Here is a 27601-nt window from a genome sequence, read left to right as displayed (position 1 = left end):
TGTTTATAGTTTATAGGAGCAGTATCTACAATAGCCAAGGTATGGAAGTGTCCATCCATAGATGAACGGATAAAGAAGGTGTGGTGCACACACACACACACACACACACACACACAAAAACCACAGTGGAATACAACGCAGCCATAAAAAAGCAGGAGGTGGTGTCATTTGCAACAACGTGGATGGGTCTAGAGAGTATAATGCTAAGTGAGAGAAGTCAGACAGAGGAAGACAGATAACCATATGACTTCAGACTTATGTGGAGTCGAAAAACAAGCCAAATGGATAAACAGACAAGAAGCATCATAACCACATTTGTAATTACACAGAACAGACTGCTGACTGCCAGAAGGGAGGGGGTGGGGGGTAGGGAGAATGGGGGAAGATGCGTGGGAGATACAGGCTTCCACTTACGGAATGCACAAGTCATGGAAATAAAAGGTACCGCCCAGGGAATACAGCCAACGGCCCTGTAATCGCACGGTGTGGTGACATACTGTGGGGAGCATATGTGACGCATAGACTTGGAGGACCACCTGACACTGAGGGAACATGGTATACTCAAACAAAAAGATTTTCTTTTTATTTTTTAGGTTAACTAATTTTTAGAGAGAGAACATGAGCAGGAGAGGTACAGAGAGAGAGAGAGAGAGAGAGAGAGAGAGAGAGAGAGAGAGACTGAGAGAGTCTCAAGCAGGCTCCACGCTGTCAGCACAGAGCCTGATGAGAGGCTCGAACCCATGAACCGTGAGATCCCAACCTGAGCCAAAACCAAGATTTGGACGCTTAACCAACTGAGACACCCAGGTGCCCCTAAAAAGAATTTTCCTAATGGAGTCCTAGAAAAAACAAAACAAAACAAAACTCCAAACCAGAAGGCACAGAAATACAGAAGGGAGAAGAAAACTTTCCTTAAAGACAGCCTTCCAGCTCCAGATGAAAAGGACTTGCCCAGGGCCACATAAAATTCCTGGAGACATTCTGGCACCACATGAAGAAAGTGTAGCTGTGCGGCACACCCCAGAGCCGAACAGAGGAGAAGCATCTCGGAAAATCTAAGGGAAGCAGCCAGCACCTAGCTCATGCCTGGGGGACATTCAAGAGGCAGCAGCACAAGCACGAAAAACAACCCGCTCTCTGCCCTCCCCAAAGACAATGTATTTAACACCAAAGTCCCAACAACCCAGACAGTCACCTGAAAAGGAGCTCAGGGAAGGAAATTAGGTGTAAACAGGCTCAGGCCAAATACGTGAATCAGAGTTCCGTTAAACGCTTGCTGTTAATGTGTTTACAAATCGAGGCAAATGTCCCAAGAATTGGACAAAAGAACATAGGCAGCGTTTAACAGGAACAGAATACAGCATCAGTTATTAAGATCACAGGCCCAGAAAGGAACCCCAGGGGTCTGTTGGGGTGCGTGTGGCCCTGTATTTGTGACAATTTAAAATACAAAGGCAGTAACTCCAAGGGGCGACAAACAAGGAGGGAAAAGACAGATCACCACTCAGTCCCGAACACCAGATGTTTCCAGGGAGGATAAAAATCTTGTTTAAGGAGTGAAGAAGTAGGAAGCCAATGAAAAGAAAATATAAAGGAAGGTTCATCTTTAACCTGTATTGAGAAGGTCTTTATACTAACAATAGTTAAGGTCAGTGTATACTTGAACACTGAGTATAAAACTAACTACATAAGAAGCAAACTGGATCATCACACATATCTGAGAAAAACAGTTAAGATACTTCATTTATCCCTTTCTCTTGTAAATCAATAAATACCAGCAGCTCAAAAGTGCTCAAATAAGAAAAATGATGAGCCACCTGGGTGGCTCAGTCGGTTAAGCATCTGACTCTTGATTTCAGCTCAGGTCATGATCTCACGGTGGGTGAGTTCAAGCCCCACGCTGGGCTCTGCACTGACAGTGTGGAGCCTGTGGGATTCTCTCTCTCTCTCTCTCTCTCTCTCTCTCTGTCTCTCTCTGTCTCTCTGCCCCTCTATCACTTGCTGTTTCTCTCTCAAAAATAAATAAATAAAGGGCGCCTGGGTGGCTCAGTTAAGCATCCAACTTTGGCTCCAGTCATGATCTTGAGTCATGAGTTCAAGCCCCGCGTCCGGCTCTGTGCTCACTGCTCAGAGCCTGGAGCCTTCTTCGGATTCTGTGTCCCCCCTGCCCCACTCCTCCCCTCTCTCTCTCACAAATGCATAAATGTAAAAAAAGATTTTTAAGTAAATAAACTTAAAAAAAAAAGAAAAACGATAACAATATTTGAAGCCTATACAGAAAGGAAATGAAGTGACTAGAAACAGAGTACTTTTACCTCATTAGAAGTCAAAGGCAGATAAACTAGAAGTATAATTTTAAATAGCTTTCACCTAGGAGATTGTTAAAAATGTAAAATGTAGGGGCGCCTGGGTGGCGCAGTCGGTTAGGCGTCCGACTTCAGCCAGGTCACGATCTCGCGTGATCTCGCGTGATCTCGCGTGATCTCGCGTGATCTCGCGTGATCTCGCGTGACCTCGCGTGATCTCGCGTGATCTCGCGTGACCTCGCGTGATCTCGCGTGACCTCGCGTGATCTCGCGTGATCTCGCGCCCCGCGTCAGGCTCTGGGCTGATGGCTCAGAGCCTGGAGCCTGTTTCCGATTCTGTGTCTCCCTCTCTCTCTGACCCTCCCCCGTTCATGCTCTGCCTCTCTCTGTCCCAAAAATAAAAAAAAAAAAATGTAAAATGTATAATAGGCAATACTTTTGAATTTGGCCCTCCCAGATGCCTATTTCCCTTTTACAATATCCAAGACTACACTACACTAATATTGTAAATATACTTAATGTATGGAAATAGATATTGTTCTGCAGAAGCTTAATTTACTATCTTGTGATGCAGATTATCAAGAGGGAAATTCTCTTCTCTATGAAGTTTTAATGCAGAGCAAATGAGTTTAAATGGCAGCCAGTGATTGGGTTTAGGTGGGGATGATTAGATCTGAACACAATTCTGGATCTGAGCGATAGCATCTCTATGGGAAGAAATACCAAATGTGCTGAGACATCCTCGTGGTTGGTTTTATAAAGATGCGGTGGGTTGGATTCTTTTCAGGTCTTGATGACAGAGAACACTTGCTGTATTTTGAGAATTTCTGCTTTAAAATATGCTTGGGGGTCAGCAGACATTTGTGGATTTCCAATTACTCTACATTGTAACTGCATTTCATATTGCCAGATTTTCCACGGATATAGGAATTTAGTTGTTCTGGTACATAATCGTTTTAATTTTCCTGAGACTAACCAAGTTGAGCACTTTTGTGCATATCTACCTATCTACAAACATGTATATATAAAAATACATATATAATATATCATATAATATATATAATATAATATAATATAATATGCATCCAAGAACCAACATGAAGGAAAATCACAGTTGAACAGAGATATATAATATGACTATATTATTTATTAATAGATATATAATATATATGCATAAAACACATAAATCAACAGATTTTTAATATATAAATGTATATTTAAAATATAAAAATATTGCATATGCATATGTATGTGTATATGTGTCTGTGTGTGGGTTCAGCTGTTTGGATATCCTTTCTGTTTTTGTAGTATCTTAGGGTTTTTTAAAATATTTTATTTTTGGGGTGCCTTGGTGGCTCAGTCAGTTAAGCATCCAAATTTGGCTCAGGTCACGATCTCACAGTTCATGAGTTCGAGCCCCGTGTCAGGCTCTGTGGTAACAGTTTGCAGCCTGGAGCCTGCTTCGGATTCTCCCTCTCTCTCTCTGCCCCTCCCCAACTGGCTCTCTCTCTCTCTCTCTCTGTCTGTCTCTTAAAAATAAACATAATAAAGGAAACCTCCATCAATGCATAGTTAAGTCATGCTCGTATATCACAGACTTCACAAATTTTGAGGATAAAAGTCCCCTATAATAGATAAATAATGCTAGTCATGTTGCCTTAAACACTGAGTTGGGGCTTACCCCATTGGACATGAAAAGCTACAGAAAGAATGAATAACCCCCTGGAAACCTGATGGTGTTCTCTGAATTGCTTAAAGCAAAGAATGCCTCAGAAAATAGGCTAAAATCATCCTGTATGTGTTGAAAATGATTATTAGAAGCACAGTTTGGTCTGATCTCTTAGAGGCTTAAGAAGGATACTGGCAACAGGACTGCTAATTAGCAGAACATTTTTTCCCTTCATTTGATTTGTTACTTAATCCAATTAAAATGAGGTTGGATACATTTCAGGAGGAAATATTTTAGTAGTACCCACCTAAGTTTCAAAGGCAAGCTGATTTCACACAATTCCACCGATAACCCCAGTCACATTTGAGAGGATGCTCTGTATTTCTAGATGTGAAGTTTCTTGTTGGCGGGTGGGGTGTGGGAATGAACCAGCTAGAGAAACAGCAGGTGGCACCGTTCAGGGTTGGAACCAGAGACAACAGGAACAGCTCAGTTGGCTGAGTGGAAGCCACTTTTTCCAAGGACCCATCCATCCTGCGTCTCTGCCCAGAACATGAGCTTCCTTTGTGCCCTCAGTCAGTGTGACGCTCAGTAAGGGAGCCTTGGAGGAATTCACCAAAAAAGTACAGCTGATCTCAAACATATTTTTCAAATAACAGCGTTAAAAAAAAAGCGTCTAGAGATGCTGGCGTAAAGCATGGGGACCATTCGTTTACTATGTTCTTCATCTTCTTTCAGCAACTTTCCGATGAAATACTTATGCTAGAAACCAGTTTACTCTTACAAAGTGAACTTTCTGTAGGTAAAAATATACCACCATTCCTTTTTAAAAATTACCTCTAAAAAGTGAAGGCCAAAGTTGTACAAAGCCAACAGTTGCCTGGTAAGCATGAACGATGCATCGTAGGACCCTTTTAGAGATGTGTCCCAACTTTCACTGTAACGATGAATCGTAGGACCGTTTAGAGATGTGCCCCAACTTCCACTGCTGGGCTTCCACGTGCATGTAAAGAGCATTTTAATGTTGCAGGACTTTCAATAATACTTCAAAGGGTTAAACTAGACCTTCACACTCAGAACTGTTCAATACCGAACAGAAAATACATGTTACCAGAGCACGTTCTCCATGTTCCTTGTCCCTATGCTGAGTCCGCTGTATCATCCTTTTGTGGGGCTTTGCTTTTCAGAAGGAGGTCATTTACGACACTAAGGAGTTACTGATGGTGATGAAAGCAGCCATGTAGCCTTTGGGTTTTTCCACGACATGATGCCGTATACCGACCAAGGTCTGGCTCCGTGCTGTTGCCGTGGGTTTTCAAATCCTTTCTCAGCCCAGCCGTTAAATATTGGACCAAATGGAGACCTCCATGATATCATGGATGGAGGACAAAATGCACTCAGAGCATAAATTATGAACCCTGGATAATGGCTTGTACCATTGATTATGTTCATCAGTGCGATGTAATGTAATAAAAGGAACGTGGGCTTTAGCACAGGACACACTGCTTGTCAGAGGCATGAATGTGGTCCACTCCTTCCACTTGTCCAGACACCACTGCCATTGTTGTGCAATGGTGGTAGGTCCTTAGGAACACTGGACCACTGAACGAAGCAAGGGCGTGTGAATGTGCTGTGTGGACTCTGATGTGCTCTAAAGACCTTATTTCTTGCACAATGTATTTGGGCCTCTTGCTCTCAAAGCATATTCCACACACCCACATTTTCCATTCATCAGATAGAATCAGAATACTTTAATCCAGTGTTTGGAATAGACACTCAGAGAAAACACTGGTCTCATCCCTGTATTCCCGGCATTGGATACATTTCCTTGCCCTCGATAAGCTAGGTGAACAAATGCAGAACTGAATGAGAAATTATTACATGACTGACTGAGCAACAGGATGAATAAGCCTTGTATATTTCATAAGCATATGCGGCAGAAAAGGACAATTTGGGGGAGAAGAATAAACAGTTCTGCTGTATTACATTATTTTCACTTGCTTGTTATCTGGGCCATTGAACTAAGGCTATATACTAAAAGCATAATTGAAACTTTACTCTGTCCAATTATTTCATGCTATTGCTAAGGAAGGCTGATCTCTGGGTTTAAACTGAAGTGTCACCTCTACATATTTTTCTGAATCACATTTGTCCACAGTACGGTTGATTATTTATTTGCATGGTGTTTTTTTTTTAACTTTATTTATTCTGAAAGAGAGATAGGCAGAGAAAGAGGGAGAGAGAGAAGACTGCATGCTATCAGCACAGAGCCCCACGCAGGGCTCAAACCCATGAACTGTGAGATCATGACCTGAGCCGAAACGAAGAGTTAGACGCTTAACCTACTGAGCCACCCGGGTGCCCCTGCATGGCTCTCTTTAAGTACTGGTCTCTCTCCACTGGGTGATAAGTTCACTGGGAATATGCATTTATAGTTTGTATTAGAAAAGTCCATAAAGCTTTTTTTTTTAATTCTCAAAACTAAATGGATTAAATTTGATATTTCAGACTATGTTCCCCGACACATTAAAGGGAAATATGATCAAACCTGGGGGACTGTGTGGCAGGAATGTGCACATAAAATCACTGTTCTCATGACTGCAACGATTCCATTTTGTTGTGTTTAGATTAACCAAAAATTAGGCTTTTGTCTCCAAATAAGCATAAATTTCCAAAGTTCTCAAATAAATGTGCTCAAAATGTGTTTGGGGGCTACCCCTCCCTTTTCATTCAGATTAAATGTAATTAATTTTATTCGATTAAAAGCCCTCAATAAAAAAAATTGTTGGGGCGCCTGGGTGGCTCAGTCGGTTGAGCGTCCGACTTCAGCTCAGGTCATGATATCACGCGGTTCGTGGGTTTGAGCCCCGCGTCGGGCTCCGTGCTGACAGCTCGGAGCCTGGAGCCTGCTTCCGATTCTGTGTCTCCCTCTCTCTCTGACCCTCCCCTGTTCATGCTCTGTCTCTCTCTGTCTGAAAAATAAATAAACATTAAAAAAAAATTTTTTTTAATTGTTAGTGATTTTAGAGTAGGAATAAAAACAAATAAAATGTCTTTGCTGATGAGCAAAGTGACAGAGAAAAGCTAGTCTCTAGGCTCTGTTAGGTGAGGAGCAGAGTCTGTCCTGTTCTCTCCCTGCACCTGTTTTTAGATAAATAAATGTCTAGTGATCATCGATATGCGATAATAGTAATATCAGAGCCTCTGGCCAGCTTTGACACCCATCGCTAAAGGATGAATGCCTTGTAATATTATTGAATTTCCAAATTATTATGAGTCTCCAAACTGGTTCATCCCATAAAATACAAGAATGGCTCAATACCTATTAATGCCAGGCACCATGATGATAAATCACATGGTAAGCCTCATGGATAAATCATGATGGATAAATCACATGATAAGCCTCATGATCCATATGTGCCAAAATGGATCTGGTAAAACTCTGTGTCAAGTCTGACTAAAATGGGTAATAAATAGGGACTGATAATTTTATAATGAAAAAAATAAGTATTTTCAGCGGTGAACCAGCTTTAATTCATGTGGAAACATTAGAAAAATTCCTATTTAAGTCAGTGAAAGGTAAGGATGCCCACTGTCATCGTTATGATTTGATGTTGCCCTGAAATTACCAGTCCATTACATTAGACAGAAGAGAGATCTATGGAACAAAAATTAGGAAGGAGGAAACACAAACACTTGCAGATGTGAGTGTGTATCTTGAAAACATTAAGACTATAATCTGAAAAGCTGTTAAAAATAAGAGAATTCAGTAGTTATATATATGCAAATATAATTTAAATTATATAATAGAGAACATATAACAATATGGGTTCCTGCTTTCTTAGAAAAATGTTGAAATGTCTCACATTTATTCCCTGTGAACTTTATACACTGTCCAGATGTACACAGCTCTTACCTGTATGTAATAGCTATTATATGCATACATATGTAATACATACATAGGCATACACACAAATGTGTATGCACAAGACAAATACACAATGGGGAGTAAAATATGGTGGGTCTAGGTTATGACCATCTTCTCCTCTTCATCGCATATCCCTCTTTCTCTTTGAGAACAGCCCCCAATATATGTTCATTGCTTTTACTTTAAAAAGTAAAAACGAGTGAAAGTGGAAAAATTAAGTAAAATGCGTCTAAGTCAACTTCCTTCATTTCTTCTTGTTTTTCCACATTTTTACCCAATACTGCCCTCTTATTAGAGCCAAACAAAAGCTAACAGCTTTTGGGATGTTTTCCCCCCAAAGAAATACCAATTCATTACTGGATTAGAAACAAAAATTTGGGGCACCTGGGTGGCTCAGTCAGTTAGGCATCCGACTTCAGCTCAGGTCATGATCTCATGGTTCTTGAGTTTGAGCTCCACGTTGGGCTCTGTGCTGATGGCTCAGAGCCTGGAGCCTGCTTTAGATTCTGTGTCTCCCTCTCTCCCTGCCCCTCCTCTGCTCACACTGTGTCTCTCTCTCTCACTGTCAAAAATAAATAAACATTTAACATAATTTTTAAAAAAGAAATGAAAATTAATCTCACATTTGTCCTGAATGAATTAATAATTTAATATTTCTGTGACAACTCTGGGGATGTCTTAGGAATTAGCAGTATCTTATACTTGTTCCTGTGACTGTCAGTTATTGTTGTGCGTTAGATGTTCTGACGTCCAGGTTAAAAATTTACCAAGAATGTATTTAAAACAATGCTAAGGAAAGTGGCACATCCTAATATTTCTATAGCTTTTTATATTTCCATTGATATATTTTTGCTTTACCTTCTCCAGCACATTACCATCCCACTGAGCTATCATCTGTCTCTGTGTCTATGTATCTATCTATGCATCTATCTATCCATCCATCTCTCCATCTCCCTATCATCTGTCTGTCCATCTGTCCCTCTACCTATTCATCAATCCATCCATTATCTATCTTCTATCTATCTATCTATCTATCCATCTACCTATCTATCCATCCATCCATCATCCATCCATCATCCATCTATCATCTATTTATCTAATATCTATCCATCCACCCATTCATCATCCATTATCTGTCTCCCTATCTATATCTATCTGTATGTAACACTATCCAACTCATATCTACACCATGAATATTTGAGCATGTAATATATAACACATATATCTCATGATTTTAAAACCACATTGTTGGTAATAACGATTAGGTAAATCTCAGGATACAATTTTAGACTCATTTGCAGGAATTTACCAAGCCACGAAAAGATCACTTTGGACTACTGTGGGTTCTGTGAAGAATGATACTGGAGAAACACAAAACACCATTACAATTACTAGAGCATCACGTTGCCAATCAGGTGCCTCTCCTACACTCACCTTTACAACCCAGTCATCTTCAAGCATCCGCTTCCTGTCGGCTCTCTGAAAACAGAGTTTTACGATAGAGCATTAAATATCCGTGTAGCTCTGTCACAGGACGGGCGAATGAAAAATTAAAGAATTAAAGTGTCCCGCATTTCAGTGGCATGAACATCAATTGCAATAAATGCGTGTGTGGCCTTTCTGGCGACAGTCATTCCTATTAGCTGTTAGGGCTCAGTGGCATCTGTCAGTTCTGCTAAGTAAATGACAAATGGAAAGGCTGAGAATGCAGTTGAGTAGGGATAGCATTGGATTAGGCTATGTGACAGCTCCATTAGATTTAGGTCACTTGTCACGAGCCTTAATCCGGTCACGTATTTCCCTACGTATAGATGACGGACAGTGGACCATCAGCTCTCCCAGGTGTGACTGTGCATGGAGGCTGGGGAGACAGATGCGGGGGAACCTTTGACAAGGGGGCAGAGTGGCTGGCTGGGCAGAGCTAGTGGCAGGTGTAGGCATGGTGGCCAGATGGAGTGGGGTTGCAGGCGCCAGATTGTGGCGGGAGGGCCCTGCCCGCCTGGAAGTTCAGACGTTTCTTTTTTCTGTTTGGCTTGGTTTCCTCCTTCTTGGTCACTCATTTTTCAGGCATTTCTCCGAGTCACCTAGAGATGGTTTTTTGGAAACTACTCGGGTAGCAGCATGCCGTGGAATGCAGAGAGGGACAGAGCACGCTCAGATGCAAAACTCGGGAAGAGCTGAAGACGGGCTGCTGAGTCAGAGCAGTAGGGATGGTGGGGGGTGCAAAATCCAAGAAACTCAACAAAGGAGCCAAGCATTGTTTCAGGAAACCTAGAGATCACTAACCCACCACACACACAGCTGAGCCAGAGTCTTAGCGGAGAGGCTCCATATGCAGATGTGAGCCAACCAGCTTCTCCAGCTTGCTCTGTGGACATCCGCTTCCTGTTTGAGCCCCTCTCCACCATGCACCCTGCCCCCCAAACCATCAGGGGTCCAAAAGGCAACACACATTTCCAAAAGCCATCACTCTGCTTGTGAGACACCACCGGAAGGCTGTTGGCATCTTACTCTTTTGAAGTCACAAAAATAAAGAAAATCAAATGTAAATTAAGGAGATATTTGCAAGGTATCCAAAAACGCAGAGAGGCCAACTCTATTATTGCAAAATAATAAGAGACAAAAAAAACATGTTTGCTTTGACACTTGTCATTCTGTCACTGACACCCTTTTTGAAAGGGGTGTCTTCAGTCACGGTGTGAACTTCCCAAAGTGCCAATCACATTTAAAACCGTGACAAGAGACCCTGTGTTTAATCTCCCCATCCTGCTGGGAATGACCTCCAGTTCATTTCAACCACACTCAGTTTTTTCTTGTCTCAAAAGACACTGGCTCTTCCTTGACCCAGAGGGTTTCCATCTGCTATCCCGCTCCCCTCCTTTCTCCTTTTCCATCCAGTGGACCGGCATGCACCTCTTCCTCAAGGCTACAACCAATGCACCAACTTTCTGAAGCCGTGCAAGCTTCCTCTGGAGGATTAGTGACTTGGCACTGGCTTCACAGAGCCTGGACTGCCTGTGATCAAGGCAGTGCGTGTGGCTACGTGTTTACTTCCTCTACCAGACTTCGAGCATCTCGCGAGCATGCTATTTCCCTTCGTGCCCTCAGCTCCTGGCACATGATGGAGGCTTTTTAATGGTTCATTAAAACAAAACAAAAATAAATGAAATATATTGAAATAAATGAAATGAAATGAAATGAAATCATGCATACAGAAATGTGTTAGGCATTCTGGGAATTGCAAGAACCCCAACTTCATGTTAGATTTATGACAAGTGACGATGTTATGTTGGTCCATGGCTATGTGGATTCTGTTGTGATGCTCCCTCCACTAGGAGTCAATATGATGGAGAGTGGGGTCCAGCACAGTGTATCAACCTCAACACTATCGACATTGAGGTTGGATCATTCTTGTTTGTGGGAGCTGCCCTGTGCATTGTGGGTCATTGAGCAGCATCCCTGGTCTCGACCCACCAGGTGCCAATGGTAACATCCTCCCTGTGTTGTGACAACCTAAAAGGTCTCCAGACATTGTCAAGTGCCCTCTGGGCAGACGAACTCACCCCGAGGTAGAGAATTGCCAGACTACCCTATAGGATCGTTTTTTTTTTTTTTTTTTTTTTTTTTAGCTTTCTTGTTTCTTAAGAAGGGAGTCATTAAGAGAAAGAGGAACATCATTTATTGTGGAAATACTAAAGTATCTCCAGTTTCTTTTTGGACATTGTTGAAGCCAAATAAAACTCATCTTTCCTCTCTAAGGAGAAAGAAAGGAAAAAGATGAAGCTGGGACAGTTCTAGTGGAACCATTTCCAACCAAAGGAGCCTTACGTGGGGTGCAGATTCAGAACACGGACACCCATCAAGGAAAGGCATGGTTTGGGGTGAACAACTGTGAAGTGCAGTCATTCGTTTGCTCTTTTCCTTACAACCTGGCCACTGCGTGCATGTCTCCTTCTGGATGACCCCATGCATGCTGGAGGGCTGGGGTCCAGTCTTCTCCATGTCTGCATCCAACTGCCAGACACACAACAGCACTGGAACATGAACTGAGCTGGCATTCTTGTCAGTCTCACAAGCCAAATTCCATCTCACTTGAATTGAAGCTGTTACTAACAGACAACCACAAAATCTTTTCCTCCGAAATCACACACATGCTTACTACTCTTGACCTGCTGGTTTATGGTGAATTACTTCCTTATAGCTGCTTAGGTAATTGCATCGTTAGTAGTAAGTCAGCAATAGGAAAAGGTAACGAAATGGTTTTGTCTCCATTTCTACTAAGAAACTACCTCATTATACTTAAACATTTCTGGGGCGCCTAGGTGGCTCAGTCAGTTAGGCATCTGACTTCAGCTCAGGTCATGATCTCACGGTCCCTGAGTTTGAGCCCAGCGTCGAGCTCTGTGCCGACAGCTCAGAGCCTGGAGTTTGCTTCCCATTCCGTGTCTCCCTCTCTCTCTGCCCCTCCCCTGCTTGTGCTCTGTCTCTCTCTCTGTCTCTCTGTCTCTCTGTCTCTCTCTCAAAAGTAAATAAATGTTAAAAAAAAAGAATACACTCAAATTTTTCAAATTATTTCAAGGAGAAAGAGCAAAGATCATTGGAGTAATCTGGGTTCTACAGAGGAACAGGCAATAGAATACATATATAGTATGTCAAGGAATACATGATGTCATAGTCATATATGTACATGTTACAGAGATATTCATGTACACAGGGTGTGGAGATCTCAGAACCTATGATTTCTTATTTGGAAGTTTCCATATGATTTATGCACCTACACAATGTTCTCTGCTTACCTTCTACTTAATAACACCTTTAAAAGTGCTTAAGTACACACACACACACACACACACACACACACACACACATCTGAAAAGTAAAATAATTGAAATCAAAAGGGTATATTATAAATTCCTGGAAGATAAATGCCATGTTCTAATTCGACATGTGTATATTTTTTTCCTTTTGAAAAAACATAAATAAATGTGCTATACATTAAATATCAAGAAGTAGTCATTATTGGAGCACCTGGGTGGCTTAGTTAGTTAAGTGACTCTTGATTTCAGCTCAGGTCATTATCTCACTCACTCAGGTCATTGTTCCCACTTTGTGGGAACAAACCATCATCAGGCTCTGCACTGACAGTGTGGAGACTGCTTGGGAATCTCTTCCTCACTCTCTGCCCCTCACTCAAAATAAACAAATAAAGATTTTTTAAAAAAGAAGTATTCATTATTGATTACAATTCAGGATATACTACTGAGAGAATCCTAGAATCAAAATATCAACTCACAATACAGTAGTGATAATTCCCTTCCAATTAATTGACATGTATTTTAATATAAAAATAGGATTCATGTAAATCTGCCTAACAAAATTCCAAAGTCCCAATTATTTCCCATTTATGGCATGAGAAAAATTTGTCTCCAAATGTTACCGTCCCTTCCCTTATACTCATCGAGTGTGTTTTGAATTAGTGGAGGTTTGTATGCCAGCCTTGTTAAATATTGCAAATTTATCTGAAGAAATGACAGGCATGTGAGGATATTTTATTGAAACTTTACAAAATATTCAGTTCAATTCATTTGAAAACATCAGGGGGGATAAAAACCGAAAGCATTAGAAGTATTTCTATCACTGAGCCATCATATCCTAGGAAGCCAAAATTTGTTGTAATTCAATATTCCTATGAGTAATTACTTTTATTCTTGGATTAGAAACAATTCTATTTTCAGTGGAGTCTTGACTTTATTTTGTTCTTCTTTAGGGAAATCATTTCCATTGATGACGAATAGGTTGCCTTTATGTGTTACCTTCACTTGGACACATCCCACTGGAAGTCCTGGCTTTCAAAGGATCATTTCAGGCCATCGGTAATGGATTATGAACCGTAGTCCATGAAGGAGCAGGCTTGTTGGGAGACGGTAAGTCGAACCAGTTTGTAGAGCGTATCGGGAGTGACACAGAGCCTTTCATCACTGGCCTCCTAACTGGGGTGTGTCCTCCCCTTACGTTCTCTCCAGGGGAAAACTTCTTTAGCCACCCAGGGTCTTTGTGGTTACATATAAATTTTAGGGTTGTTTTTCCTATTTCTGTAAAGAATGCCATTGGCATTTCGATTGCGATTGAGTCTGTAGATCACTGTGGACTGTGTGGAATGTAACCATATTAATTATTGTGGTTCATGAACAAGAGTATCTTTCCGTTTATCTGTCATCTTTCATTTCCTTCACCAATATTTTATAATTTCCAACGCACAAACTTTCACCTCTTTGGTTAATTTATTCCTAAGGATGTCAGTGTTTTTGTTGCTTTTTCTAATGAGATGGTCTTCTTAATTTCCTTTTTGGATAGTTTATCACTTGTATGTAGAAATGCCACTGATTTTTGTGTGCTGATTGTGCGTCCTGCAACTTTACTGGCTTTATCGGTTCTAAGAGTTTTTTTGTTAGGGAGTCTTTAGGGTTTTCCCCCTATATGACCATGTCATCTGCAAAGAGATGACTTTACTTCCTCCTTTCCAATTTCGGTGCCTTTTATTCCCTTTTCTTGTATAGTTGCTCTGGCTAGGACTTCTAGTCGAATAGACTTCTAGTCTAGTCTAGCTATGTCGAACAGACGTGGCTACGGTGCGCATTTTTGCCTTATACTGGATCTTACAGGAAACACTTTGGTTTTCATTGTTGAGTGTGATGTTTGCTGTGGGTTTTTCGTAGATCATCACATTTATTGTGGTCACTGAATCACTGGAGTAGATAAAACATTCTCTTTTTGCTTAACAAAACAAAACAAAGCAAAACAAAACACAGATAGAGAAGGCACCTGGATGACTCAGTTGGTTAAGCATCTGAGTCTCGATTTTGGCTCAGGTCACGATCTCACAGTTTGGGGGAGGTAGTCCCGTGTCGGGCTCTGCACTGACAGTGTGGAGCCTGCTTGGGATTCTCTTTCTCCCTCCCTCTCTGCCCTCCTGGGGATTGCTTTAATTTTTGTACATGTATTCGTCTCTTTCTCTGATGTGTCTCCTCTCCCTCTGCCTAGAAATCATGTCCTGGGGTGGGGTTGCAGTCACTCTGGAATAGAATCTATCCTTATTTCTACTGTGTTTTGACACACATTTTAAAAGGCTTCTCCACCTCTGACATTACAGAGAATTTTGTTTTTCTTACTCTCACTGGAAATATTCTCATTTTGATTGCATATTTGAAGAGTGTACATAGATGAGTAAATGTAATTTATTTCCAATTTATAACCTTTTTCAGAATATAAATGTCAAGAATGGTCAAAATCACACACATTACATTATAAACACCATACTGCTAAACCGTGCATGCCCGTGCACACACCCACATGCAAGAGAGAGGATGGTACATTTGTGTTATTTATAGATTGCTGAAAAATATAATTTCGTTATTTTTCAAGCTAAATGCCAATATTCAAAATTTCCAAGGTCCGCCTCATTTTATCTTATGCCATAATAAAGTCAAAGAAAAGAATTCACTTTTGAGTTCCAGTTACCTTGGAATTGCCCTAACCATTTCAGGTACCTCTTTAATTTGCTCTCAGACTCTGAAAAGTACATCGAACTTCCATTTGCCTGCTGCTCTATGATCATCCTGTTTCAAAGCACTCCCCAAACACACCCAGGCAAATGTTCTGTATGATTTCCACGTGAGCCAAAGGGAAAGCCAGCACGGCTGAATGTGGCTTTATTTGGCACAAGCGGATAAGAAAACAGATTTCATTCTCTCACTGCAACCAGTTGTTATCAAAGAGAGAATTTAATTTCACGTCCATGTTTTTGACTACAGCTACATGTGTCGTCCGTAAGAAACCCGACAGGTTTTAGGTAACACACACAGCTGGGTGTGCAAAGCGTTTCTGAAATCTACATAAGATTGCGCCATGGCGACATGGAACGTCCTGCCATCACTCTTTACCACGGACCCAGAGGGAACACACAGGAAACTTTTCAGGGATTCTCTGGAAGTTTCTGCCCTCTCCGGTTACCTAGATATTCGGTCTAGGCTCTGTGGCTCCCAGGATGGACCTCTGGAAGCAAATTAGTGTCACTGTCTGGGAAGAGGACCCTCATGCATGTTTGGAAGCCAATGTTTCATCTTTATGTTTCTTAGGAAAATGCACATTTCCGAATTGCCAGTCTCTTTAATCAACCACTTGAAGGTTATAGGTTTGATGCATCGAAGAAGCAAAATTATGTTCCTTTTCTACAAGGGTCACATTTTCCGTAAAGTTGCTTCGTGTTTTCAGTTTAGCATGCCATAACGCAAGTTTGCATGGGCCTCGACAGGAAGGCTTGTTAAACCTGGACGGCTGGGCGCCCCTCTCAAGTTTGTGGTTCAGTAGATCTGGGGTGGGGCCCCCAAATCTGCATTTCTAACAGATTCCCAGGTGGGGCCCATGCTGATGGTCCGCATACCACACACACAGAGAACCATTCTTCTGCAAGGTAATTCTCACATTTTAGCCAAATAATTATATTCCACAGACCAAATAATTCTATATTTTGGGCTCCAGATTCATAATGATTCATTCCATTAAGACATTCTCCTTTTAAAAAAATTCACTGCTTAATTATCCACATCTTGGCACTTTATAATATTTTCACTCTGGCTCTGATAGCTGTGATTTTCAGAAAACAATAAAATCCATGCAGGCATTGTGCCTGATGATGTTCCCATCACACCCATTACTTATTAGACTTTATTTCTCCCTTTATTAGAATTGATTTTAAAATCCCTCTTACCTTGTTGGAAAATGAACTGGTAAGATCTATCAACACATGCATATTGGAGCCACCTGTGAAGTTTAATCACTCACAGAAGGCTCTTACTAGCTGTGGCTTGCCAGTAGGTCCCCTTTCACCTGTGTTTAGGAGCCACGGGGTCACGCAGGGTGGCCAGGAGGCAGCCCGCCTCTCTTCCGTGGTGAAATTTCAGGTGTGCGGAGAAGGGCTCAGACTTCCGGGCAAAAATCTCGCCCACAGGCCCAGTGGTGGCTCCATGTCCACTCTTGCTTTGATTAGCAACTCTTTCACTAAATAACTAGAACTAACAGAGTGTACGTATTCCCCAAACCGGTGACATATGGAGGAAAAAGCGTTGAGCATACTACATGATGGTATTCATTTCCTAGGACCGCTGTAGCAAAGGATTGCAAACTGGGGACAACTTACTGTCTCTCAGTTCTGGAGCCCCCAAGTTTGAGATCCAGGTTGGGCAGGGCGGCTCCGCTCCCCCCAGCGTTTGGGGGCGGGGGTCCTTCCTGCCTCTCCCAACTTCTGGGGCCCCAGGGATCCCTTGGCCTGTGGCCTCATCCCTCCCATCTCTGCCTCTGTCTTCCTGTGGCTTCTCCTGTGTCTGTTTCTCTTCTTCTGTCGTTTATAAGGACACTTATTGGGTGTCCTGTCCATCCTAGTCCAGGATGATCTCCCTGGTTCCTGGCGCTGAGCTCCTAACACCTTTGGAATTTCCAGATGGGAGAATAGGAGAGAAGAACATCTTTTGTTATTCATAAAAAGCGCCTCCCCCATTGACCACACCTGAGTGTATGCTAATAGGGTGCCCCTTAGGGCTTGGAGGCTGGTTGCCAGGGAAACCAACCCCAAGATCTGGGGGTTGGACTTTCGGCCCCAGGCCATACCTCCAGGAAGGAGACAGGGGTTGGAAATTGAATCAATCACCGGTGCCCAAGGATTTAATCAATTGTGCCTAATGAAACCTCTGTAAAAACCCATACATGAAGGGGTTGAGGGGCTTCCGGGTTGCTGAAGGCACCCGCATCTCTGGAGGGTGCTGCACCCCAAACTTCTGGAGACAGAAGCCGTTGTGATCGAGCCCCTCCCGGAAGTCAGCCGTCTGTATCCTTCACGATAAACGGATAATAGTAAGTACAGCGTTTCCTTGAGTTTTCTGAGTGCTCCTAGTATAGCAACAAAACTGAGGACTAGGTCATGGGAACCCCTGATGCGTAGCCAAGTCGGACAGAACGGTGGGTACCCTGGGGACCCGCTACTTGTGATTGGTGTCCAGACTGGGCAGCCTTGTGGGACTGAACCCTTCCCCCGTGGGGTCCACCCGAACTCGCAATACTGACAGAATGAAACGGTATTAAATGGTAGGACACCTTGTTGGGGTCTGCAGAGAATTGCTCGATGTGAAAAATACACATTTGGTGTCAGAAGTGTTGAGCAGAGAAACTGTTTTCCCTTCAACAATCAAACATCTTTTTTCTCCTTTAGAGCAAACACCTCCTCCTGGCTGACCTCTCTGGCTGTCGGCCTTTTCCCCTGTAAGCCATTCTTGTCTTTATAGTCAGAGAGAATCCTCTGAAACACAAATGAGATAATGTCTGTGTCCTACTTAAAACCCTCAGCGGTTTTCTGTGGCTGTGACAAAAAAAGATGTCTTCACCTGTCCTGCGGAGCTGGAAGGTGCAGCTGGCGTGATCGGTGGTCAGGGATCTAGTAAACACATTTTGGGGGTTGATGCAAATGCTTTTCCACCAAGCACACGTCTAGGTATCGTCTGCTTTGTATTCTAGGACTTCCATAGCTTTGAAAATTATTTCTTAGTACTTATACATAGAAGAAAGATACTAAAATAATTTGTCAACTAATCAATGCATTCGACCGTCTGAGACTCGATCCTTCTGTTTTCGCAAGGGAGGCCATCCTAACCTCTTGAAATAAATTCACTTTTGCCTTCCTATTTCCAATATTTCTATCTCTTCCTCTTCTTCTTCCTTTCTTCTGCAGAATTTCCAATAATCCCATCTATTATAGGAGTCCTCGTTTCATGCCTGGTATAATAAGCCTCCCTCAGTTTTGCTCTCCAATATATTGGCTCGGAGGGACGGATCAGTGATCCTCACCATATCACAGATGTATTCAAGACCAAACAGAGCTCAGACCTAACCAACAAAGAACACCCTCTTGATAGTAATTCACGATGGGAGTGACAACTCGGTGTGATGTAGAAATTTGTGGAGTGTGTGGGCACGATTTCCTGATTAGGCTCGCAGACAGCTCTAAAGGCTGCTATTCCGTGTATATCGCTCTCTTCAAAAACTGCGTCTTCCTCTCTCTCTGCCCCTCCCCTGCTTGAGCTCTGTCTCTCTCAAAAGTCAAGAAATAAGCCCTTTCATTATTCAAAGAGGTATGTTGTATGGAACTCTACGCAAGATTATTTGAACATCAGACGCACTGAGGTCTACATGAGGTGAACGTACTTCTGCAAGGAGTAGGCACAATGCAAAAGGTCCAGATTCTCTAGCCCCCTTTTCTTTACCTTCCGTCTGTTGGTAAGTAACCTGGCTCACACTTGTCTTCTGTCACAGACCCCAGTTACCCCAGCTGGAAATAATCTCTCCATCTTCTGAAAGCCTTGCATAGTATTTTTGTCCATTTGGTTATTTGGTAGTTGTCCCTGATTTTTTTTTTTTTTTTTAATCGGTATACAGTTGATGCAGTATCACGTTAGTCTGAGATGTACAACGTCGTGATTTGAGAAGTCTATGCATCACGCTATGCTCACCGCAAGGGTAGCTCTTACAATACCGTTGACCGTATTCCCTATGCTGTGCCTTTCAACCCCATTAATTGTCCTTGATTTTAACACGTTCACAGTGGTGGTCGGTGCTTCAGCATGTGATGTGTCAGGGGCCACACACATTCCGTCCATAGCAGGCAGATAGGATATGAATACAGTGCTTAGGAAGTCAAAATGAGCTAGGTCTATGCTGCACAAACTCGACTGATTGGCCTCTTGCCTCTCCTAATCTCACGCGATCAAACTCCGTATACCCAAAGAGATTTTGATATTTGCGTGAGCTCTTTTCTCCTGGTAGTAACTACCCAGCTGTTTTCACTGGTGGCAGAATCTGTGACCTAAGTCCAGCATAGGATTTCCTAGGGCCTCAGTACCTTGAATATGCTAATTACCCCCCAAATATGGGAATGAATTGAATGAATTCTTCTTTAGGAACTGTTTGACCTACTCATTTGTTTTCTTTCTTTTTAGTGACACACTTTTCATGTGGGCAAATGAAGGTTCTTACCTGGTCAGACTACTACTTGTAGCTAACAGTTAAGTTATAAATGTAGGTATTCAAGAACTAGGTATTGTGTCCAATACATCTTAAAAAAAATTTGTTCTGGGTTCCTGGGTGGCTCAGTCGGTTAAACGTCCTACCTCCGCTCAGGTCATGATCTTGCAGTTCATGAGTTTGAGCCCCGCATCAGGTTCTCTGCTGTCAGCACAGAGCCCGTTTCAGATCTACTGTCCCCCGCACTCTCTGTCCCTCCTCTGTTCCCGCTCGCGCCGTCTCAAACATAAATGCTTAAACTTGATCCTTTAAAAACTAGTTCTGCGTTTTCTGCCAACTGTCCACATCTTCTGTTTCGGCCAGTCTGGTTCCCTTCTCACATGGCGGTGGAATGTCTCTTGGCGTCTCCTCAAAGCCAGAGAGCTTCATCCCATGGGCATAGGTGGGTTTTGGAGGCATCTGTGAACGTGACCTACCGTATTTGCTTTTTACTTGTTTCAATTTCCTTCTTCTCATTTAATAACCTGATAAAGAGAGAAGTAGATCAAATGTTGTTATGAAGGAAATGTTCCCTCCAAACCAGTTCCAGTACGGTGAGGGATAGGTATTCTGTCTCAGTCAGCCAGGACAGAATGCTCTGTTTGAGTCACCGTTAGTCTGTCAAAGCCCGGGGCTGACGGACTTGTCAACCAGGTCCGGATCTTAGTTTGTGGGAAGCCTGAGGTTAAAGTGCCTCAAGTGCCAGCATTGGTGACTCTATGAGGCCACTGAGAACTCAGGTGTCCCTCCTCCTTCCTCTGATACGATCTTTGTCATTACTTGGTCTTCAGCTCTATGGCAAGATTTCCATGCAGTTCCAGGTGTGGTATCAGAATAGAGCGCGAGAGCCATAGAGAGTGGAGGCCAAGAGCCCATGTGTTCTTGTGCGTCCCTACCTGTCAGGAGGACTCTTCCCAAGAGCCTCGCGGAAGACCTCCATCTTAATAGAAAGGGCAGATCACCTGCCTGTCCTGGGCCGGACACCAGTGAGATTAAGGGGATTGCCTCACTGTTGAATCAGATACTCCTCAACGAGCTGAGGAGAGCATCAACCTTTCCATGGCCATTGGGCAGCAGGGCAGTGGAGGGCGCTGATGATAAACATAGGAACAAAGTCACACATGTAATTGGAAGTATAAATTCATCCTGAGAGGCAACTGCCCTGTGTTCCAAGGCAAATGTCTGCAACGGTTTGTTTGGTTTTGCTTTTGTTGTTGATAGACTAAAATTTCTGATGGTACAAGATTATGAATGCCTACCTTTGTTTACATCAAATTGAGCAGAAGTTAGAAAGGGTCAGGAAGAAAAAAGCATGATAAAGCTTATGCATTCTTTGAATTCTATTTTCCTCCACGAACAAGATGGAATTCAAAAACAACGGTGCTTTTTACACAGCAACGTCCTCCTCAGAGGAAGAATGGAAATAACAAAGCAGAAATAACACCCGATGACTTCCCATCCTGAAAATGCATCGGACGTTGTAATTATCTCATAAAAGACACAGACTCAAGATTTGAAAAGTCTTCACACACAGGATCCTTGGTGATGCAGAGCTTGTCAAAAACAGTCCATTTGATTTCAGGATAAATAAAAGAAGGCATTATGAATTCAAGTGAAGAGTCTCAGGGCATTCCTGGTTTCTCCAATCCAAACCTACCAGTGTTTGAAATGTAAACTTGGACTTTGGAATCCATTTGCATCATAGGGCTAGGAAGAAGAAGCTTGTTCCACACACCAACTGAACAAAATATCTTAGGTTATTACAGGGGAGTGATCTCTTCCAGTAGATTTTAGTGATATTTTTAGATCTGTCACAACTTACAGGGCCACTCTGAATTAATCACCAGGGCACACATAAATCTGGTTTTCAAAAACTTCCCCCACCCCTAGTAAATTTCTTTCTTTCTTTCTTTCTTTCTTTTTTTTATACGTTTTGTTTATTTGAGAGCGAGTGAGCAAGAGAGAGAGAGAGCAAATCCCAAGCAGGCTTGCAGCATAAGCACAGAGTCCAATGTGGGGCTGGGACCCACACAGTATGAGATCATGACCTGAATCTAAATCAACAGTCTGATGCCCAACTGACTGAGCCACCCAGGCGCCCCTCCCCTCGTAAATATCTTTGATTTCACCCACCCAGGGACAAAGACCCTCCTTCTGGCAAAATAGTGAATTAAAGTACCATGATTCAATAGTGAATTCAATTAACAGAACTTGGAAGGAAAGCTTCTTTGGAAGTTTTAATGGAATGGGCGAGAGTTCTATTTTTGTTCCTGTTTTATGTACATGTTAAATTCCCTCCAGAAACCCCTGCTTTCTCGATACCTCCTCAGTCAATTCTTCCAATTTCTTCAATTCCCATCTGGCCTCCATGTACAATGGATTTATGACCTGTCCTGTAATTGTGGTCCCCTGTCTGTGGAGGTGTCTTGTCTTGTTCCTAGGAAGCCTCAGTAAGGAAGGGCCTGTTTCTTATCCTGGAATCTAAGAAGCTTGATTGTGTGACACCCCACTATTCCATGGCTCTCTGAGAGGAAACCTTGCCAATTCAACCACTGGCATGTTTTCTTATCACTTACTTTATACTCATCGATACAGCTTTTTATTTTTTTTTTATTTTTTTTAACGTTTTATTTATTTTTGAGACAGAGAGAGACAAAGCATGAATGGGGGAGGGGAAGAGAGAGAGGGATACACAGAATCGGAAGCAGGCTCCAGGCTCTGAGCCATCAGCCCAGAGCCCGATGCGGGACTCGAACTCACGGACCGCGAGATCGTGACCTGAGCTGAAGTCGGACGCTTAACCGACTGAGCCACCCAGGCGCCCCGATACAGCTTTTTAAAAAGTGGATTATGCCACCGTTACATATGCATAAAATGGAAAATAGATACAAAATGAAGAAAGGGGTCCCTAAAACTCTGTACACTTTTTACATGTTGCTGTTGGCATCCTCCAACATGGGTAGAAATCACCCGTGTCGCTAGCATATTGCTAACATAGCATCCTCTGCTTTGCGTTCAGAATTTACATGGAAACAGACAAACTGAAACATCCCAAATCTTCCACATGCAGCTGGAATTCTCACAAGTGGATACACTTGTATATGCATCACCTTGAGCCAAAAGTTTACCATCACCAGCAGATTCTCCCAACCATGACTTTCTACCCCACAGATGACTTTAGGGTCCTTTTAATGTTTATAAAATAGGGACACTTGGCTGGCTTAGTCGGTAGAGCACCTGGCTCTTGATCTCAGGGTTGTGCGTTAGAGCCCCATCTTGGGTGTAGAGATTACTTAAAATATCAAAAGAATGTATAAAAATAGAATTCTAGAATATTGATTCTTTTGCCTCTGGCATCTTGTGTTTACCATTACATTCGGGAGATTCAATAGTGCTGTTCTATGGAGTGGTGGTCCATTCGCTTTTATTGCTGTGTGGTGTTCTATTGTATAAAAATACTATCATCTGTTGATCACTGCTGGGCATTTGATGTTTTCCAATTTGGGCTCTTATAAACCATGCTGGTGAGCACAGTTTTGCCTAGATACCTCAAAGTGAAATTGGTGGGCTTGAGGGCCTGAGTATGTTTAACTATAATACACAGCGATGTATGCTTTTCAAAGAGCTGGGATTAATTTACATTCCTACCCACAGCATGTGCATTCACCTAATGTTCTATATCTGGGCTACTTAATATGGCAGCCACCAGTCACCTGTGGTCCCTTAAATTTAATGACTGTTAAATAAAGGCAAACATTTCCTTCCTTGGGTCTAGTGTGGTCAAATTTCAAGGATTCAGTGGCGTTATGGCAGCTAGTGGCTACCATATTGGACAGCACAGAGTAGAACCTTTTCATGAGCACAAATCGTTCCGTTGGAAAACACCATTTCGTATCCTTACCATCCTGTATTGTTAGTCTCTCTAAATTTATATATCCAGATGACTGTGAGTGAGATCACTTTGTGATGTTAACTTGCCTTTACTTGGTTGCTAATATGTTTGGAAAACTTGTCATATTTCCTAGCCATTTAGACATTTTTTCCTAAAGTGCCTATTAAAGTCCCTGGCTTCTATTTTGTAGATGGTTATCTGTCTTTCTATATATATATTTTTTTCCCTGATGGAGTTGAAACAGTCCATTATATTTTCTCCTCTATCAAGCTTTTGTGTGCATGTTGCAAATATCACCTCCCACATGTGGTTTTTCCTTTCACTCACTGAACAGTGACCACTGTTGAACAGAGGTGGTTTGTTAATAAGGCAGCAAATTTTATAATCTTCCAGGTTCATGCTTTTTGTGCACTGTTTATAAAAGCTTTGCCTACCTCAAGGACGTGGGTGTTTGTTTCTTGAGATGGATACATTAATGGGCATTGTACAAAAAAGAATGCTATTCCATGCGAATTAGAAAGGTAGATAAAGTTGGAGCTCTGCCAAAAAGACGTCTGCTAACAGGTCACTTTAATAGAATCCATAAGGTTCTAGAAAGAATATAATAGTACAAATATTTTATTTCTATTCTAAACCTATGTTTAACATGAATACCCATAGCATCTGTTAAAGTGTAGATGTCCTTCTATACTATACCTCTGCATTTTTTCAAGTCTGTTTATTTAAGTTATTTCTAAACCCAATCTGGGGCTCAAACTCATGACCCCAAGATGACTGAGGGGGCTAGATGCCCCTATACCTCTGCATTTTTTTACAAACAAAATTACTGACCTTTGTTTATAAGTCCATTCTAATTTCTTTGAAATTATTGATGGGTACAAGAGACCAAAATATTTATCAGGATATATTCTGATGCTGTGTTTCAATATCCACAAGGCAAGTTAGACATTTGGTAAAATATCAACGTTAGCACAGTGGCCACTAGATAACTAGATCCTACCTCAAACTAAATGAATACATCATCACATAAATTTCAGATCAATGAAATATGTATTTTGACAGGAAAAGTTATATACAACGTAGACAAATATGGGTAGAACTTTGGGTCGTAGAAAGACTTCGTAAGCTTAATTCTAAATACAGAAATCAGGAAGGAAGGTACCTATTGGTACCTGTCTGGACCTGTCCAGTTCTGCCACTGACCTTTCCTTCTTCCCACTGATGGACACCAGTCATCCTTCATAGAGTAGCTCAAATATCATCCCTTGCCTACCTATACCCCCTTAATAGATTGGATCTCCCTGGGAACCACTGAGCTTATAACCTCCAATACACCTTCATAATGCTAGCCAAAATTGATAGCTGTGTATTTACTTCTGTGGCCTTTTAAAATTAATATCTTTCTTTCCTCAAATACATTAAGGCCCCCAGGAGAGACCAGGTATATTTTACTCACCATTAATACCCAAACATTATTGTCTCTTTCCTATAGATGGAACTCAAAAATATTTTTATTTATTTTTTAAATTTTACAGACAGTGCAATGGAGGGGGGCGGGGAGCAGCAGCGAGAGGGGAAGAGAGAGGGGGGAGAACCTCAAGCAGGATCTATGCTCAGTGCAGAGCCAAACACGGGATTTGATCCCATGACCCTGGGGTCATGACCTGAGCTGAAATCAAAAGTTTGATGCTCAACTGACTGAGCGCCCCCGGGCACCTCTCAAAAATATTTTTAAATGATAAAAATACTTACAGATTTTACTATACAAATAAAAATTTTTCGTATAAAAAGGAAATGTACATGAAAAATATGTAGAAAATAGTTTTAATACCTATGGCCTCTATATCAAGTATAATACAAAAGCTCTTAAAATTGATAGGAAAAAAGTAAAATCATGACAAAGATTGAAACTATTTACAAAAGCTTTCAGAGCCCATAAACATGAAAGAAAAGTTTAAATTCATTTAAACAAAAATGGCTTATATTTAAATACTGCCTGGAGTTTTCCTTGATATTGGTGAAAATAATAATAGAAAATATGGGCACGGACATCTGGCAAAGAATACTCTGGGACACTTTGAATAAAGTTGTATAACCTTTATATTTCTGTTTGGAAATATAAGATGCCTTTTAAAACGTCTTACATTTGTCTCTGCAAGCATAGTTTTAGGAATTTAACCCAAAGAAAAATAGCACAATGGGGGAAATATATAATCCTGAGGAAATGTACAATACCAGAATAGTGGCACAAACATACTTGCCTATGACAGATATTGGTTAATTATGACATCCGTGGAACAGAATACTCTAGCTGATTCTATATCGGGAATAATCAAACATATTCTGTAGGGACTGGAAAAGAACAGAATCATAAATAAGATTTGCAGTTCTTCTCTCTAGTGTGCTAGAAAAATGGCTGAAATTTTGTTTTTGAAAATTGGTTATTCAGAAATTTTCTAATTTTTGTCCAACAGTTAAGTCATACAATTAGGTCACAGTTAAGTCCGTCCCTTTATTATTCAGATTTGTTTCAAATATTTTGTCCAATATTTTTAAATGAAGTTAGAATATATAGTATAATGATATTTATACATGATACAAAATGTATTTATTTATATTTATAACCTATAATAACTTATAGCATAATATAACATTGTACATTATATAATATACATTATTATAACATTTATAGAATATGCATTATATATAACATACAATGTATATTATGTTATATAGTATATAATAGGTGATTATGGGGGCGCCTGGGTGGCTCAGTCGGTTAAGCGGCCGACTTCAGCTCAGGTCGTGATCTCGCGGTCCGTGAGTTCAAGCCCAGCGTCGGGCTCTGTGCTGACAGCTCAGAGCCTGGAGCCTGTTTCAGATTCTGTGTCTCCCTCTCTCTGACCCTCCCCCGTTCATGCTCTGTCTCTCTCTGTCTCAAAAATAAATAAATGTTAAAAAAAAAATTTTTTAAAAATAGGTGATTATGTAAGATATTATATAACATAGTAACATTTTTATAATATAGTTACATATCTCTATAGTATCTGTATCTATGGTATGATATAGGTACATATAATAGAAATACAGTTTATATACATCTTGAAAGACAGAAACAAAATAGAATATGAAAGTCTTGCTTTGAAACGTAGGGTTATGGAGAATCAGTTTTAACATTTTTTTTTTTAATTTGATAAATGGTAGGCATTGAAAAGTATAAATTGTTACCTTTCTACCCTTTTTGTTTACTGGTATAGAGGAATAAACAGAAATAACAGTCATTCAAATCGTAGAAATAACTGTATTTCCAGTTAATTTTCCCAGTGACTTGAATGCATCTCATAATGAGATAACCATGTGAAATGGTTTTGAGAATTGTAAACAATAGGAAAAACGTGAGTGTTTATTTAGAATGATCTTGCCCTGGCAAATCCATTCATGCTGTTTTCCATACATCCCCACAATCCACTTTACTAGAAATCATTCCAAATAACTTCTAGAAATTGAAACACTTCTTCTACTGCTTTAGGAGACAATAGAAGTACACACATGCTGAGTGCCAGAACTGATTAATAGTGGACCCAGAACCAGCAAAATGAGCCGTCTTGTGGGATGAGCGAATCAGCAAGCTTACCAGTATTAAGCATTTGATTAAATGAAATACTTTGAGACCACTGAGCAAACCGCAACTTTCTTCTCAA

At 41.3% G+C, this 27601-nt stretch overlaps 1 protein-coding gene across 1 annotated transcript in view; it reads left to right on the top strand.

The window, feature by feature from the left end:
• The window catches only part of PUDP (pseudouridine 5'-phosphatase), a 665979-nt gene that overhangs the window by 464357 nt on the left and 174021 nt on the right, over nt 1-27601 (top strand). Inside the window, exon 7 of the transcript XR_009257299.1 lies at nt 13671-13827. The gene's annotated coding sequence lies outside the window, so the exon portion shown is untranslated. The remainder of the gene's footprint in view (nt 1-13670; nt 13828-27601) is intronic.

This window comes from Neofelis nebulosa, chromosome X (genome assembly GCF_028018385.1).
Source record: "Neofelis nebulosa isolate mNeoNeb1 chromosome X, mNeoNeb1.pri, whole genome shotgun sequence".
Taxonomy (NCBI): domain Eukaryota; kingdom Metazoa; phylum Chordata; class Mammalia; order Carnivora; family Felidae; genus Neofelis; species Neofelis nebulosa.
The sequence above is the reverse complement of the archived record's forward strand: the minus strand, read 5'-3'. Positions and strand labels throughout refer to the sequence as shown.